The following is a 15304-nucleotide window of genomic DNA, read 5'->3' as shown; positions in this document are numbered from 1 at the left end:
ATGTTTAGATTACAATTACTTACTAAAATCTAGGGCAAACCCAAACTGAACACGTGAAATAACCTGGGATAGAAAGTAGCGTTTCACACCATCTCCAATTGCTGCATCACCTGAGATAACGTAAAGAATATTAATATCTATGCAGTGTATCCAGGATATTAAACATACAGTGATATTGCCATACAGATTGCTTGTATAAAATGTGTTAATATTTAAATAAAACTATTACTTTTACTCCGGAGTATGACGAAAAATGGACGAGCCCAGTTGCCAGGTTGAGATTTATAGAAAATATAAATTTCTCTTTCCTGTGTACTGCTGCATAGGTTCAGTCCTGCGGTTAGACTTTCAGCAGATAGACTTTCAGCCCTTTCCAAAAGTCTCCTTCTGTATTGATGTGCTGCCTGAAACAAGTTTGGCTCAACTTTCCACTCTGAGAAGAAAGGAAAATAAAAAAATAAATATAATTTAATAAAAATCTGGTAGGCACTTTTCACAAGACTTTAGACATTGTCATATTTTGAAAGTTTTTTCTAGCTATCCTCTGATATAGAGAAAATAAACTTATTGTTCTACAGACTGCAGGAAACTTCAACTAAATCACCTTCATTGTCACTGCCCCTCGCTTCTCTACTTTGATAATTTTCCTGTCTGATGCTGCTGCTTCTGAAGGTTTTCTGTCTGCTGCTTCTAGGTAAGTCCTCGCTGCTGTCTTGAAGAAAACCCTGTCTGCTGCTGCTAGGTAATTTCTTGCTGCTGTCTCTAGGAAAACCCTGTCTGCTTCTAGGTAATTCCTCGCTGCTGTCTCTAGGAAAACTCTGTCTGCTGCTAGGTAATTCCTCGCTAATGCTAGGTAATTCCTTGCTGCTGTCTCTAGGAAAACCCTGCCTGCTGCTTCTAGGTAATTCCTCGCTGCTGTCTCTAGGAAAACCCTGTCTGCTGCTTCTAGGTAATTCCTCGCTGCTGTCTCTAGGAAAACCCTGTCTGCTGCTTCTAGGTAATTCCTTGCTGCTGTCTCTAGGAAAACTCTGTCTGCTGCTTCTAGGTGATTCCTCGCTGCTGCTTTGGGGGATTTGGCATGCCCCTCCTTCCAACCTTATTTGTTAAAAAAGGAAATGAAAATAAATGTAGAAAAAAAGGAAGGTAAACTTATTTAAATAAAAACTATTATACTTTATTATAATAAGAAAAGTATTCTTTAACATTCTATTGTTTAGTTAGAAAGTTTTCCATGCATCACTTACATTTCACATTGGTCGACATGTTTCTGCATTTTAGCAACAGAAATTTTTTCTTGGCAGTACAAACAAGGTACTTGTGGCCCTTGTCCTGATCTTCCCTCTGAGTACTTTTCAATTAAAAAATTAAATAAAATAAAATTCAGACATGGCAAATCTTAACAGCCATTTCCCATGCTTTATTTATGTAGTTTACATACCTCCAAGCTTAGGTCTTTCTGAAGAGGTCTGATGAAAATCATGCTAACTCCTATGCCAAGGGCACTGTTGCTCAAGTACTCTGCCGAGTATCCTTCATTAAGACAAGGGATTATCTCCAATGACTTTGATCGGGTAGCACCTCGAGTCTTAAGAAGTTCATAGCCTCCAGCATCTTTGAGCTTCGGAAACTAAATAAAAGTAAAAAAATAAAAAATAAACACTTAGAAAACAAAAATAGATTACGTAGAAACGTAACTCTGCATGGACATTCTATATGATATTAATTTACAATGTTACAAGTTACCTGGGAAATTTTTTTTTTTCCCCACCCAGATCAGCTTTCTCCAGCTTCAGCTTCTCAGATGGGTTTGGAATCTCACAGTCTCTTCTTTTAGACAAGCAAAAAACTCTGTGGGTGTATGTTATGGTCTTCAATTTCTTTGCTGGCACAGCTGAACTGCATGACCTCTTCCGTAAACCAACTCTTGATTGTGCATATGGGGCGAACAACCTGCTCACTTCACTACGTGTACCTTGTAAACATTTTAAAGGAATAAAATAAATTACATTTTTGAACACAGTAAATATTTTGCAATAATGTATGTAAAATAACCCAGCTGTCAAACAGTCTTATGAAACGTGTTCAGTTATATTATTATCGGTCTCATTTACACAGTTCCCTCCATAGAAAGAAGAAAGCAGGATATGGATTTGTAAAAGTATTATTACAGAATAAGCAGGAAGGAACACATTAACACATGACAACTGGTGCCGGTGTTCTGTCGATGTAGCATACTTTGTCAGAATAGCATACCGGAAGTTGAGTTTTATAGCGGAGTCTGTCAATTTAGCTTAAAAAAAACACAGTTTATAAAGGGGTATGCTGTTTTGATAGCCCTGGTTTAATAAAAAAAATAGTTTATAAAGGGGTATGCTGTTTTGATAGCCCTGGTTTAATAAAAATACAGTTTATAAAGGGGTATGCTGTTTTTTTGATAGCTCCTGGTTTAATAAAAATAATACAGTTTATAAAGGGGTATGCTGTTTTGATAGCCCTGGTTTAATAAAAATACAGTTTATAAAGGGGTATGCTGTTTTTTGATAGCTCCTAGTTTAATAAAAAATAATACAGTTTATAAAGGGGTATGCTGTTTTGATAGCTCCTTCTTTAATACAAATACGGTTTATAAAGGGGTATGCTGTTTTGATAACTTCTGTTTTAATAAAAAAAAATACAGTTTATAAAGGGGTATGCTGTTTTGATACAGATTTGTATATAAATATATATTTTTATACAATATGCGATATAATACACCAAAATTTACCGCTTGTAATCTTAGGTAAGCTGAAATGATGTTTAAATTTAACGCATGCGCAATTCCACCAATTTCACTGCTGCGCGTGTGCATTAAACGACGGTATGCCATTCTGATGGGTGGTGGCACAGACTAAATACTTGGGGTTTGGTGTTCCGTCAGAACACCGGTGGTGTTCAGGAGCAAATACACGACGTGTATAAACGACGTGTATGCACGCCAATATGTCAAATTTTGAGACCGGACGCATTTTACAGGTCCGAGAAAGATATACGGTTATTGGTGAAGTAGGTAAAATATTATAAATAAAAAAACAATAAATAATCCTCACCCTGGATGTCAGTTGTTGTGCGTATCATCGTAGGGGAAGGAGCACTCGATGGAGACACGTCTGATGATGATTGTTCCAGAGCTGCAGCCGCCTCTCGCAGCAGCTGAGAGATTGACTTCTCCATTACGAGATTAAATGAAAATTTTACATAAAAACGGCCCGATTTTCTGACCAACACATTTAACGTAAAACCACTGAACGCATGGCCCGCCAAATGCGGTTGACTGTGAGTGACGTCACGTCCCAACACGAACACGCCCCATAGCATAATCCCACCCTTGACAGTGATTGACAGGTTTCCGTGTAAGGCATCGGAAATGGAAATACAAAGGGAATTGTAATTCCATTTGAGTTTTGTCTGGCTACGTACGCGACGCTGAGAAAGTGAAAAAGCATACATGGTAATTGAAATTGCTATTTAAATATGACTCCTAAGACACGGGAAACACAATTGCAAACGGACTTTGCATTTCCATTTTAAATATGGCAGACACTGTGCGTTGGGTTAAACGAAAATGCAAACGGTAATGCGCGATTTGCATTTGCGTTTGGATTATGTCACATTTTATGCGTGCACAAATTGAAAACGCAATTGCAAATACAATTTGCGACTCCTTTTGAATTTAGTCCGCGTTATCATTCCATAGTTCATCCTTCGTGGCACTCTATTGAAATGCCATGTATTTCAGAAGTAAAGTCTCAGACCTTATTCACCAAAGGAGTGCTACGTTCGGTCATGGTCTTTCGATGAATCCCTCTTTCAATGAGCACTTGTTTGTCCTCTTTATCTCTACTCCTACTAAGCCCAACCACCTGCATGATAATATTAACGACTGTAGAATAACAGGTTTTTAATAAACTTTTTATCAGTCCTCCAAGGCCCGTTAGTTCTCACAAAATCAAAATCCCAGTGAAAGCTCCTAATATTAAAATAACATACAGTATCAATTATCCCTTGTCTGTATCCTGCATGTAAGTTAGTATATTGAAGTCTAGCTACTGTCCAATACAATGGGTACAGAGTCATACATTTCCCTTTATCTTCTTCAGCGTAATTCTCTCTATTATCCAGTTATATGGGCTTATACAAATAGACTTCTTAAGCGAACGTTCCATTAATTCCTTAATTAATATCCAATCTTCTAAAATAACTATCTAAAGGCATATTTAAATAAGCCCATCCTGGGTAAATAAACAGTTTTCCTGTAAAGTAATAAACAGTCCATAAGCTTCTGTCAATGGTCAAAACCTCTTTGACATCTAGAATGCCACTAATGTTAATTTACATTTTATGATTAGGTGTTGATATAGTCATAACATTATGGTATTCTGGGATTTCCTTAGAAATAGCCCAAAGTATTCTGCTTTCATTTACCTGAAATCTCATCCTAACTATGGAAATCACAGGCATTTACCCCTACCTCAGAGCATGGCGGGGAGAGAGACCAATCAGATAGTCATGAAGTCACATCTGAATGCACAGAAGTCTGCGGAGAAAGTCTGAGTACGCAGTCTTGTTCAAAAATTTGTGGAACCGCTATTTGTCCACTTATCCACTATTTTTATGGAACATCCCCGAAACGGGACCCCAGCCCCACAGGCGCTCACCGGATGCAAGACGTTCCGATCTGCCCGCGGTCTCGGTGGGGTGCCTGGGGGGGCCCCACGGGCCCCGCTGTGAAGTTTGGGACCCCTGGGACGTTTCTAAAAAAAATCCCACCTGCCATTTATTTGCATGGGTTCAGCCTAGGGGATTCGTGGACACAACTCGCGAGGGCCCTAGGGCCCCGCGCCATTGGCGGCTCACTCGGGGCGGCCCCTGAACCCACAGATCCGAATTTCGGGCCCCTGGGTCTTTTCTAAAGAAGTCCCACCTGCCATTTACTTGAATGGGTTCGGCCTAGTGGGTTGCTTGCAAAGGTCTGATTGGGCTGAAAGATCCCCTCGACCGGGGATTTAAGGGTCAAAGGGTCACAGAAGGGAGCACACGTCTACAAAACCAGTACGCATTTTGATTGGAGGTGGAACATCCGCCCTTCGGAGACGATGGGTCGTAGGGCCCTGAGATTCGAGGTTTTCGCATCTCAGGGGCCCCTCTCCTATGTCCCCGAAGCACGAAGCTGTTGGACCTTGAAAAAAAAAGTACCAGTCTGGGACCCTGAAATCCCTCAAAAGGCTCTGATCATGTAAGAATCAGAGAGGGCTGAGGGAGGGATTTTGTGCACTAGGGCCCTACGCTTTTGACAGCACACTCTAGGGGCCCTCAGGAACCACCGTTTCGAATTTCGGGCCCCTAGGACGTTTCTAAAAAAATCCCCGCCGCCATTAACTTGAATGTGTTCAGCCTAGCGGTTTCGTGGACACGGCTCGCCGGGGTCCGATCGGGTCAAATTTGAGCAGAAAAGTCTGGTGGCCCTACGATCTTCCTTAGGGGTCAAAGGGTCAAAAAGGGAGCACGTGTCCAACAAACCGGTACGCGTTTACATCTGGGGTGGGACATCCCCTCTTCGGAGACGATGGGTCGTAGGGCCCCGAGATTCGAGATTCTCGCATCTCAGGGGCCCCTCTCCCATGTCCCCGAAGCATGAAGCTGTAGGACCAAGAAAAAAAAAGTACCAGTCTGGGACCCTGCAAATCCCTCAAAAGGCTCTGATCATGTAAGAATCAGAGAGGGCTGAGGGAGGGATTTTGTGCACTAGGGCCCTACGCTTTTGACAGCACACTCTAGGGGCCCTCAGGAACCACCGTTTCGAATTTCGGGCCCCTAGGACGTTTCTAAAAAAATCCCCGCCGCCATTAACTTGAATGTGTTCAGCCTAGCGGTTTCGTGGACACGGCTCGCCGGGGTCCGATCGGGTCAAATTTGAGCAGAAAAGTCTGGTGGCCCTACGATCTTCCTTAGGGGTCAAAGGGTCAAAAAGGTTTGGAGTCCAACCCTCTAAACATTAGGCCATGACTTCCCCGTATGCATGTAAGAGTCAGAGAGGGCTGAGGGAGAGATTTTGTGCAGGAGGCTCCAAATTTTTACCTCGCCTTAGGGCCTCACGCCATCGACAGCTCACTTGGGGCGACCAACGTACCGAATTTCGGGCCTCTGGGACGTTTCTAAAAAAGTCCCAAGTGCCGTATACCCATGCACCACATGTGGTAAAATTATCCAAAATCCAACTTTTTTCCTATGCAAATTCTACAGTATTATGTGATAAAACTTACATGAATGGACTCTGCTGAGTGTGCTGAGTACAGTGGATGTGTTTCCTTTAACAATATTGCACACATTTAAAAAAATCGAATTAAATAGAATTGCTTTTTAATAAACTGCAAGTTGTCAATATGCCGTCAAATAAATTGCAGGGTGGACATGCACCACATGTGGTGAAATTAACCAAAATCCATTTTTTTCTATGCATATTTCTACAGTATTATGGGATAAAACTTACAAAAATGGATTCCTCGGACCTTGCAGAGTACACCTGATGAGAATTCAACCACGATATCGCTAAAATGTATCTGTCCATGGAACCACTAGGAAGGGCGCTCTGAATAAATGGCAACTGGGAGGTTGTGCTGAATGGATTGACACACTCTGCTGAAGGATGATTGAGGGAAAAGTAGACATTGTCCTTAAACACTCTAGCACCAAGTTTGTTTGGGTGGAGGCCATCCGGTTTAAACAATTGTCTATGGCCCCAGAAAAGATTGAAGTTGTCAATGAAATTCACTCCTTTTATATTACAAGATCTTTGTAGTCATGTGTTCAGCCCAAGCAACCGTGAAAACATATTTGTTCCCCTTGCTGGGAGAGGTCCACTGATGAACGACTGAACTTTTAGTCTTCGAAGTGTTTCAAAGAGTTCACTGAAGTCCTTCTTAAGGAGTTCTGACTGCTCTTTCCCAATATCATTCTTCCCCACATTGATGATGATTCGATTTGCAGTCTTGTGCTTCATCAGAATGCTCTGAAGTTCCTTGTTCACATCAGAGACCCTTGCTTGAGGAAGGCAGCATGTTGTAGTCCTGCTACAGATGTTTCTGATAACAGAGTCACCCACTATTAGAGTCCTTGGCTCGGCTGCGCTCTGAGCTGAATGCCACTGTCTGCTCAACCTTGAGTGCCTGTTTGTAGCGGTGTTAGCTGCTGGCTGATCCAATAGATGTTTAATCACATTTGGGGATTCCTCACCCACATTTCTTAATGCTTCAAATCTGTTCTCAAGATGTATAGGGGGTGGTTGAATGCCAGTATTCACAAGCCTTGTCATTAGGGGTGCTCCGATCACGATCGGCCGATCGTTATGCGCATCTCGTCAGTAAAGCCGGTTTTCTAATCAGCGGTTAATTCCATCAGGTGCGTGATTTGACATAGAGAAGCTTTTACTACACAGAGCCGTTGTTAATAGAGAAGATGCGCAAATCACGTTAATTTTCAGCGTTTATTGGCCCATCTTCTCAGTTAACAACGGCTCTGTGTAGTAACAGCTGCTCTATGTGAAATCACGCACCTGATGGAATTAACCGCTGATTAGAAAACCGGCTTTACTGACGAGATGCGCATTAACGATCGGCCGATCGTGATCGGAGCACCCCTACTTGTCATAGTCGAACCTGGGGTAGAGGAAGCTATGGCAGCATTACGAGAAACTCGTGACAATCTGATGTCCCTTTCGGTTTCGCTCCCTGTTTGTGCCATCAATTAGTGTGGCGATCAGTTTCGGCTTGTACCTCTACACTTGGTATAAACTGTTGAGATTCAGAAGATTCATGGGACTCACCGGCTGTATGCTGAGAGGGTCCATGACGACGGTCTGCTAAGTGTTCCGTCTGTTTTGGAAGTCCAGCAAGTAATTTTGTTTCAAGAATCACAATCCTTTCTAGACGTTTGCAGCAGTTCATGCAAGTAGATCCAACAGGAGGCATTTTTCTCTCTTCTGTTTGAATGCAGACAGTTGTTTTCCCGTCTCCGGAATGTAAGCTGCTGGCAGTGGGATGCAAAGTTTTCTTTTTGTAGTATTATTCCAGTCCCAAAGAGTTTTTAATTTTAGTGTTTGTGCCAAAATGTCTAACATGTCTAAACAAATCCCACATTCCATTTACTTGAATGTTTTAGGACTAGTGGTTTCGTGGACACAGCTCACCGGGTTCCGATCGGGCCGAATTTGGTATGTTTGCCTCATGGGGACCCCCTTGACCAGGCAGAAAAGTTTGGTGGCCCTACGACCTTGTTTAGGGGTCAAAGGGTCACAGAAGGAGCGCACGTCCACCAAACCGGTACGCATTTTGATTGGAGGTGGGACGTCCACCGTTCGGAGACGATAGTTTGCAGGGCCCCCAGATTCGAGATTCTGGCATCTGAGGGGCCCCTCACCCAGGGCCCCATAGCACATAGCCGTCGGACCGTGGGAAAAAAAGTGCATCGCACTAGGGCCCAGCGCTTCTGGAGGGAATTTTGTAGATAGATTGGGGACTCTGCAAGTCTGTCTTCTGGTTTTCATCCCCAGACCAATGGGCAGTCTGAGCGGGACAACCAGGATCTAGGAAGAATGCTCCGCTGTCTAGCATCCAACAATCCGAGTTCCTGGTGCCAGCAGCTCTCCTGGGCAGAATACGGTCATAACACCATGTGGCCACGTCAAGTATGTCTCCTTTTGAGTGTGCTGTTGGTTATAACCCACCTCTGTTTCTGTCACATGAACCTGACGCAGCGGTTCCATCCGCCCTGGCTTTCGTCCAGCGATGCCGTCGCACCTGGGTCCAAACCGTCCAAACCTCTGGCCGAACCAAGACTGCAGCTGATCGTCGCCGGTCCTCTCCTCCTGCCTATGTGTGTGGTCAGTGGGTTTGGCTTTCTACCAAGGATCTGCCTCTCCGGGCACCTTCTCGTAAGCTTGCACCCGCATCACCAAGGTGGTTAGTCCAGTGGCGATCAGGCTCAAGCTTCCTCCTACTCTTGGTTGGGTTCACCCGGGTTTCATGTTTCTAGGGTCAAGATGGTGTTCTCTTCCCCCCTTAATCCTTCTTGTAGTTGGGTGACGCTCCTGGGAGGGGGGGTACTGTCGGGTCTCAGGGCTAATCACCTGCCTTTTGGGGTTGTGAATGTGTTGTGTGTGTATGTGTTTGGATGGTTTGACAGCTCACTGCGTCTGTATGTTTGATTTGAGTCCCCCCCCCCCGCCCTCCTTGTTTCTCTATTGTTAACCTTAATTGTTTGCCACCTGATCTCAATGTGCTTCTAATTTCTTCCCTTTATAATTCCCTGTGTTTCTCTGTCCATTGTCAGACTGTTGTTACTCGTACCAATAGCTCCGATCTACTAGCTGGTCTGGGTATTCACCTTGTTGTGTCTTGTCTTCAGGCTCCAGGGTCTTTAGCTGTTTTCTCTGCCTCCTGTTCTCACGAACACAGAGCTCCTAGAAGCTTCCAGCTGTCATTCCTCCAGTCTCGGAACTAAACTGTGAAACGTTACTCATCTGCTTTGACTCATCTGCTTCGATTTCTCATTCCCTCACTCGGGTGCCGGCATTCAACGACCCTGTGAGCTAAACTGTGGAACGTTACTCATCTGCTCTGTCTCATCTGCTTTAATAAAGCACAGTGTAAACCTGCAACTGAATCCAGCCTGTTTCTCCTGACAGATAATAAAAAGAAGGACAGGTTGTGGCGATACAAGCATTTTGAATGATGATACATGTAAGGAATACATCCAGAAAGAACTGGCAGATTTTATGGATAACAATAATAACATAGAAGTATCGCCCAAGTGTCCTATGGGATGCTTTAAAATCAGTGATCAGGGGAAAGCTCATGGCTCTCACATCTTATAAAAAAGGAAAGATGTAAAAGATTGGTGGATTTGCAAGAAAACCTGAAAAACTTAGAAAGAGAACATGTTGAAAGAAAGAAATCATATATATTAAATCAAATAATCAATGTTAAAAAAGAAATAACTAAATTATATGAGGAAGAATTAGACAAAATAGCCAAATTTGTTAGGCAGAGATATTATGAAAATGGTCCTAAGGCTCTGAAGTTGCTGGCATGGAGGATAAGGAAGCAACATGCTGAGAGAACAATATATGAAATTAGTGATCCCAAAACCAAAAAAAGATATTCATAATATTTTTGAAAATTACTCTAAAAATTTATATGAGGAACCAAATACAACCAGCTCAATGGAAATAAATTCATTTTTAGAATCACTTGACTTAACTTCCATAGGGGAAGTACAAAAAAGGCCCTAATGGCAGAAATTACAAAGGAAGAAATAAGGAAAGCAATTTCTAGATTAAAAGTTAATAATGCGCCAGGTACAGATGGCTTTCCAACCGAGTGGTATAAGTCTTTTAAAGATCAATTAGTCCCGATAATTTTTGATTGCTTTAACTATACACTTAAAGGTGGTCTACCACCAAGAACATGGAGTGAGGCAATAATTTCAGTCACTCTTAAAGAGGGTAAAGACAAAAAGGAGTGTAGGGCATTTAGGTCAATTTCTGTACTAAATATGGATTATAAATTATATGAATCAATATTAGCTAAAAGGCTGGAAGACATGATACCAGAATTAGTATATTCAGACCAGACAGGATTTGTACATGACAGACAGACACAGGATATTAGGCGGGTGCTGCATGTAATTGATCATGTCACTAAAGAACACATCAGAGCAGTAGTAATTAGTTTAGATGCTGAAAAGGCATTTGACTCGGTTCGTTGGGAGTACCTGTACTTAGCATTGAGAAGATTTGGTTTTGAAGATGAGTTCATTAGATGCATTAAAACTCTGTATTCACCACCAAAGACTAGAATAAGGATTAATGGACACCTTACTCAGAGTATTAATCTGGAAAGAGGCTGCCGCCAGGGCTGTCCTCTCAGCCCTGCCCTTTTTTCCTTATTCATTAAGCCCATTGCACAATCGGTTAGAGACGAGCAGGAGATAAAAGGAATTCAAGTTAGAGGTTTAGAACAAAAGATTTGTCTGTACGCAGATGACGTACTCTTGTTTGTTGCCAGAGGTTAGTATTCCTAGATTGATGTCCATGTTAAAAAAATTCGGATTTTACTCAGGATATAAATTAAATGTTAAAAAAACACAAATATTAAGTTATAATTATACCCCTCAGAATGAGTCAGTTGAAGTTCCATTAAAACAATTTACTGAATGGGATAAGTGGACTTCAAGATTCATATGGGGAGGTAAGAGGCCAAGAACACAATGCAGCTACCTAAAGAGACTTTGGGAATAATGAGTTGCTCAGGGAAGAATGGAAACAAGTACAAAGGTTAGCAGACATCTTCTGGACAAGCTGGAACAGGGAATACCTTAGTACTTTAAAATCCCGACAAAAGTGACAAGACAGAAATCTAATTTGGAAGAAGGGGATATTGTCTTGGTAAAGAACAATCAAGTTAACAGAAATGAGTGGCCAATGGCAATTGTTGAGAAAAGTTCACCAAGCAAAGATGGACTGGTGAGGAAAGCTGACGTTAAAGTAACTAAAGATGGCATTCAAAAAATATATCCTGTCTCCGAACTTATCCTTCTGTCCCCTGATGAATAAATTGATTTGGGATTCTTAAAATCCCAGGCGGGGAGTGTGCTAGACTGAATTGATTTTGATTTATTAGAAATTTTTAATATTTTGTATGTGTCTGTTTAGTGAGGACTTTTATTTTTAAAAATAGTCACCTATAGAGCTTGGGAAACATGGAAGCCCAGTGTAGTACTTCACCTTTGCATCATCATCTTTAAAAGAATCCTCATCCATTCTCTTTTGGGCGAGCTCTTCCTTCAGTCTCCTGTTTTCCTCCAACAAACGGTTAATTTCACCACGCCTGCAGCTACAAAGATGGCATTCTTGCTGTTCCGCAAAAGTTGTTATTTGAGCCTGTGTCGTCCATTTGTGAGGCATCATCTGCTGTTGCAGCTTCATCCATCTGGCCAGCTACATGTAGTGGTGCAGGTGCAGCATGATCCCCTGTGACAGCTTGCAGTCTCCTTGTACTCCGGTTAAACCCCCCAGAGTGCGTTGCTTTAACTTCTTTGTGCCCGAGATGCAATGATGGCACCCAGTCAGGATCACACTCCAGCATTTCATAGGCTGGTTTGCCTAAAAATAAAAGATACAATTATTTTATTGGTTATGTAGTTATTCAGCCAGTTACCAGTGATTGTCAAGATTGTGGGTAAAGATGAGGCAAGGACTCAAACAGGAAGCAAAGGGCTTTACTGAATAATAAAGCAAAGGAAAAGGAAATATTGTTGAAGGTGATGGTTTTCCTTCTTACTGCCGCTAACCAAGCCATCCGGCGCCGCTTTGTTAACTTGGAGACCTGAGATCCAAGGTGCTGTTTCCAGGCGGGAAAACTGAAAAATCGCACTCCGTTTGAAATTCTTTTTCCATGCCGGTCGTGAGTGCGAGTATGGCAGTTAATTACACAACAAGCTTTCTCCATTGTAACGTATTGTTTAGCTGTACAAAGCAAACAAAACCGTCTATAAACAATTCAATACAGTACATTCAGCAGGGTCCATATCCCCAATTCCCAGAATGCATTGCGTTGCTGATGTCACATTCTCAGACTCTATACTCTCTTAGTTCAGGAAACAGGAAATGCGAGTAGTACTGCAGTAGTTCATCAAAATGTGGTAGCTGTTTGATTAATCCTTAAACATCCTCCTTCTTTGTATCTGCTAGACGCAACGTCTGTAAATACATAGTGTTAAATTTATTTTATGTTTATTAAATTACATTTTAGGTAGGTTATTTTGACATTACGATGGATATTTTCTTAGCTTAATTGTCTTTACATACTCATTGTTAAAGGGACACTGAGTAGGAATTACTCCCATCTAGTGGTGAAATTGTATTTTGCATTCAAACTAATATTGCTCTCCAGCGCCTCGCTTTTTCAAATGCGCGTTGCATCTACGGTAGGCGATATGTACCAAAAAGCTTTGACAGGATGTCTTCTAATAGCACTTCGTCGAGTTTTCCTTCAGGTGAACAGGTGTGTTATTTCAAACAAACTGCAACATGACAACTAACAAACGAATGTTACAGTATGAATTACTGACTGTGGAAGACATGAAATATTGTAATTAGTAGTTATGTCTAATTTATTCGTTATATTTTCTGAATTATATGCATTGTTAGATATAAAAAAAATATTATAATATAGACTGTAACACTGACTTACCTGTCGAGAAGAAAACTGGCCACTTCAGCGTCTCTTTTGAAATCTTTATCAAGCATTAGCTCTTTCCACCTAGAAAAAGCTTCCCCGACATTAACTCTTGTTTTCTGTAATCTACGGTCACGTTTCCTTTTACGTTCTATTTTTGACTGTTTTGGCGACGATGTTTTCTTCTCCTGTGGCGCGGCATATGTATGGTCCATAATAAGAATGCAATCCAGACTTTTAAACTTGCCGGTGCAGTTTCAAGCGCCTCTCACTGCTCTGCACCTGCGTTTCTGGCTCTGACCGAAAACGCGCTGTGGAAACGCGTTGGCTTAGTACTTTTTGTCCCTCTCTGCTATTATAGTTTTGCAAGATGGCGGAACTACATGGAAGCCTCCGTCGACCTACCCGTCCCATGTATATAAAGATAATTAATTCTTCATTTACGAGGATTAGTTTAAACATTGACATAGGTATTTGTACACCATTGAGGGCATATTTATTAATAAAAATATTGATTTTAGATAATAAAATACCTAAAAAGTTACTTATTGTCCCTTTAATTAATAATTTCATACTTAGTAATTGTATCTTTTGTGTATTTTACAGTTTCACAGTTGATTCATAAACTTCATAAACCACTTGATGTCTCCAGCTAGGTTTTTTGAGTGACTGTTTAACTTACTGGATAGTTAGATGCCAGAAGTCTAATCAGGCCAGTACACTGTAAGATCATATGTGAAGATGTTCTGTGTGCCTTGTCTGTGTGTTTGGCTCCTGAATACTCCCCCATACATGATTCTATTGTTCTCACCAAACGAGTCTTTCACACCTCCGCCAGGTATGACACATTATCCGCATTATTCTTTTATCATTATTCTTTTGTGTTCATTCCACCTTTATCCCACCCAGCACCAGACGTAATTTGGACGTTGTTTTCTGGTGTAAATCAAGTCGGCCCGTCATGGCCATCTTTTAGACGAAAAAGCGACGTTGAAAATTTGTCTTCATTTGGTCCGTCGGATTTGGTCCAAATTAAGCCCAAAAAGCGACATTTAACGTCTTTTTTTTTTTTTTTAATCCAAATTTAGCCCAAAAATAGATGTAAATGGGCTTTAGTCCAAATTTCGCAAAAAAAAAAAAAAATGATTTCGCACCACAAAGCCATTAACATAACCTAGTGAAGAAATATATTAGACATCATGTCTGAAGCACTGTTAAATATATTTAAATATATTTTGAAAACACTTGATGGTCACGCGCTGAACTGGAGACCCCATGGAAACGGGGCTCAGCTCAACCGTCAAGCAGCTGAACAGACGCTGTCTCTCGTGGTTGTTTTCACTAATTTCAGGTAAATTTAATCCCTAAATTACACAAATATTACATAAAAGAAACTTTCTTTCATGTAAATGACACGCTTTTGTTGAAAATGTACTTTATAGAAATGGTCAGTGTCTTCAGAAAAAGTCCGTTAGCATCTCAACTGTAATGCTAACTACAAGAGGTATCTTTATATGCATTTTTCACAATATATTTCGCCTACATCAACATGAATCTGCAATTTTCTTATATATGTGTGTGTTTATATAATATTTTCATAATATATGTGTGTGTGTGTGTGTGTGTGTGTGTGTGTGTTTGCCAGTTAGTTATTTTGATGTCCACACTGTAAGAGTATTAATCGGTCAGTAAACCTAAAACTTTAAATTCTGTTATTATTCTTTAATTTTTTGTATAATCTCTAAATTAATTTTCTTTTCTGCCTTTCACCTCTGCTATACTTTGTTTATAATAAACATGGCATTGTATAATAAATATTCTTGGCTTTGACAGATTGACAGAATGACAATGTTTATGTTCTAGATTCTTCCATGCTGATGGCAGTACGTGTATCCAGCTAAAGAACATTTTTAGACATTATTAAACATAACTAGTAAGTAATACCTCAAACATACACTACCATTCAAACGTTTAAGGTTCTGATTTATCATGTTTTTACATTTACATTTACATTTATTCATTTAGCAGACTCT

At 40.9% G+C, this 15304-nt stretch overlaps 1 protein-coding gene and 1 long non-coding RNA gene across 2 annotated transcripts in view; one reads left to right on the top strand and one right to left on the bottom strand.

Annotated features, from left to right (window-relative positions):
• Nucleotides 1-15304, bottom strand: part of LOC127952783 (galactose-specific lectin nattectin) — a 129916-nt gene that overhangs the window by 74423 nt on the left and 40189 nt on the right. The window lies entirely within an intron of this gene.
• On the top strand, nt 14553-14955 carry LOC127952789 (uncharacterized). The gene is made up of 3 exons (XR_008153056.1): nt 14553-14622; nt 14714-14775; nt 14921-14955. It is a non-coding gene; the product is annotated as an uncharacterized LOC127952789 (long non-coding RNA).

Source organism: Carassius gibelio, chromosome B3 (genome assembly GCF_023724105.1).
Source record: "Carassius gibelio isolate Cgi1373 ecotype wild population from Czech Republic chromosome B3, carGib1.2-hapl.c, whole genome shotgun sequence".
NCBI lineage: Eukaryota > Metazoa > Chordata > Actinopteri > Cypriniformes > Cyprinidae > Carassius > Carassius gibelio.
The sequence above is the reverse complement of the archived record's forward strand: the minus strand, read 5'-3'. Positions and strand labels throughout refer to the sequence as shown.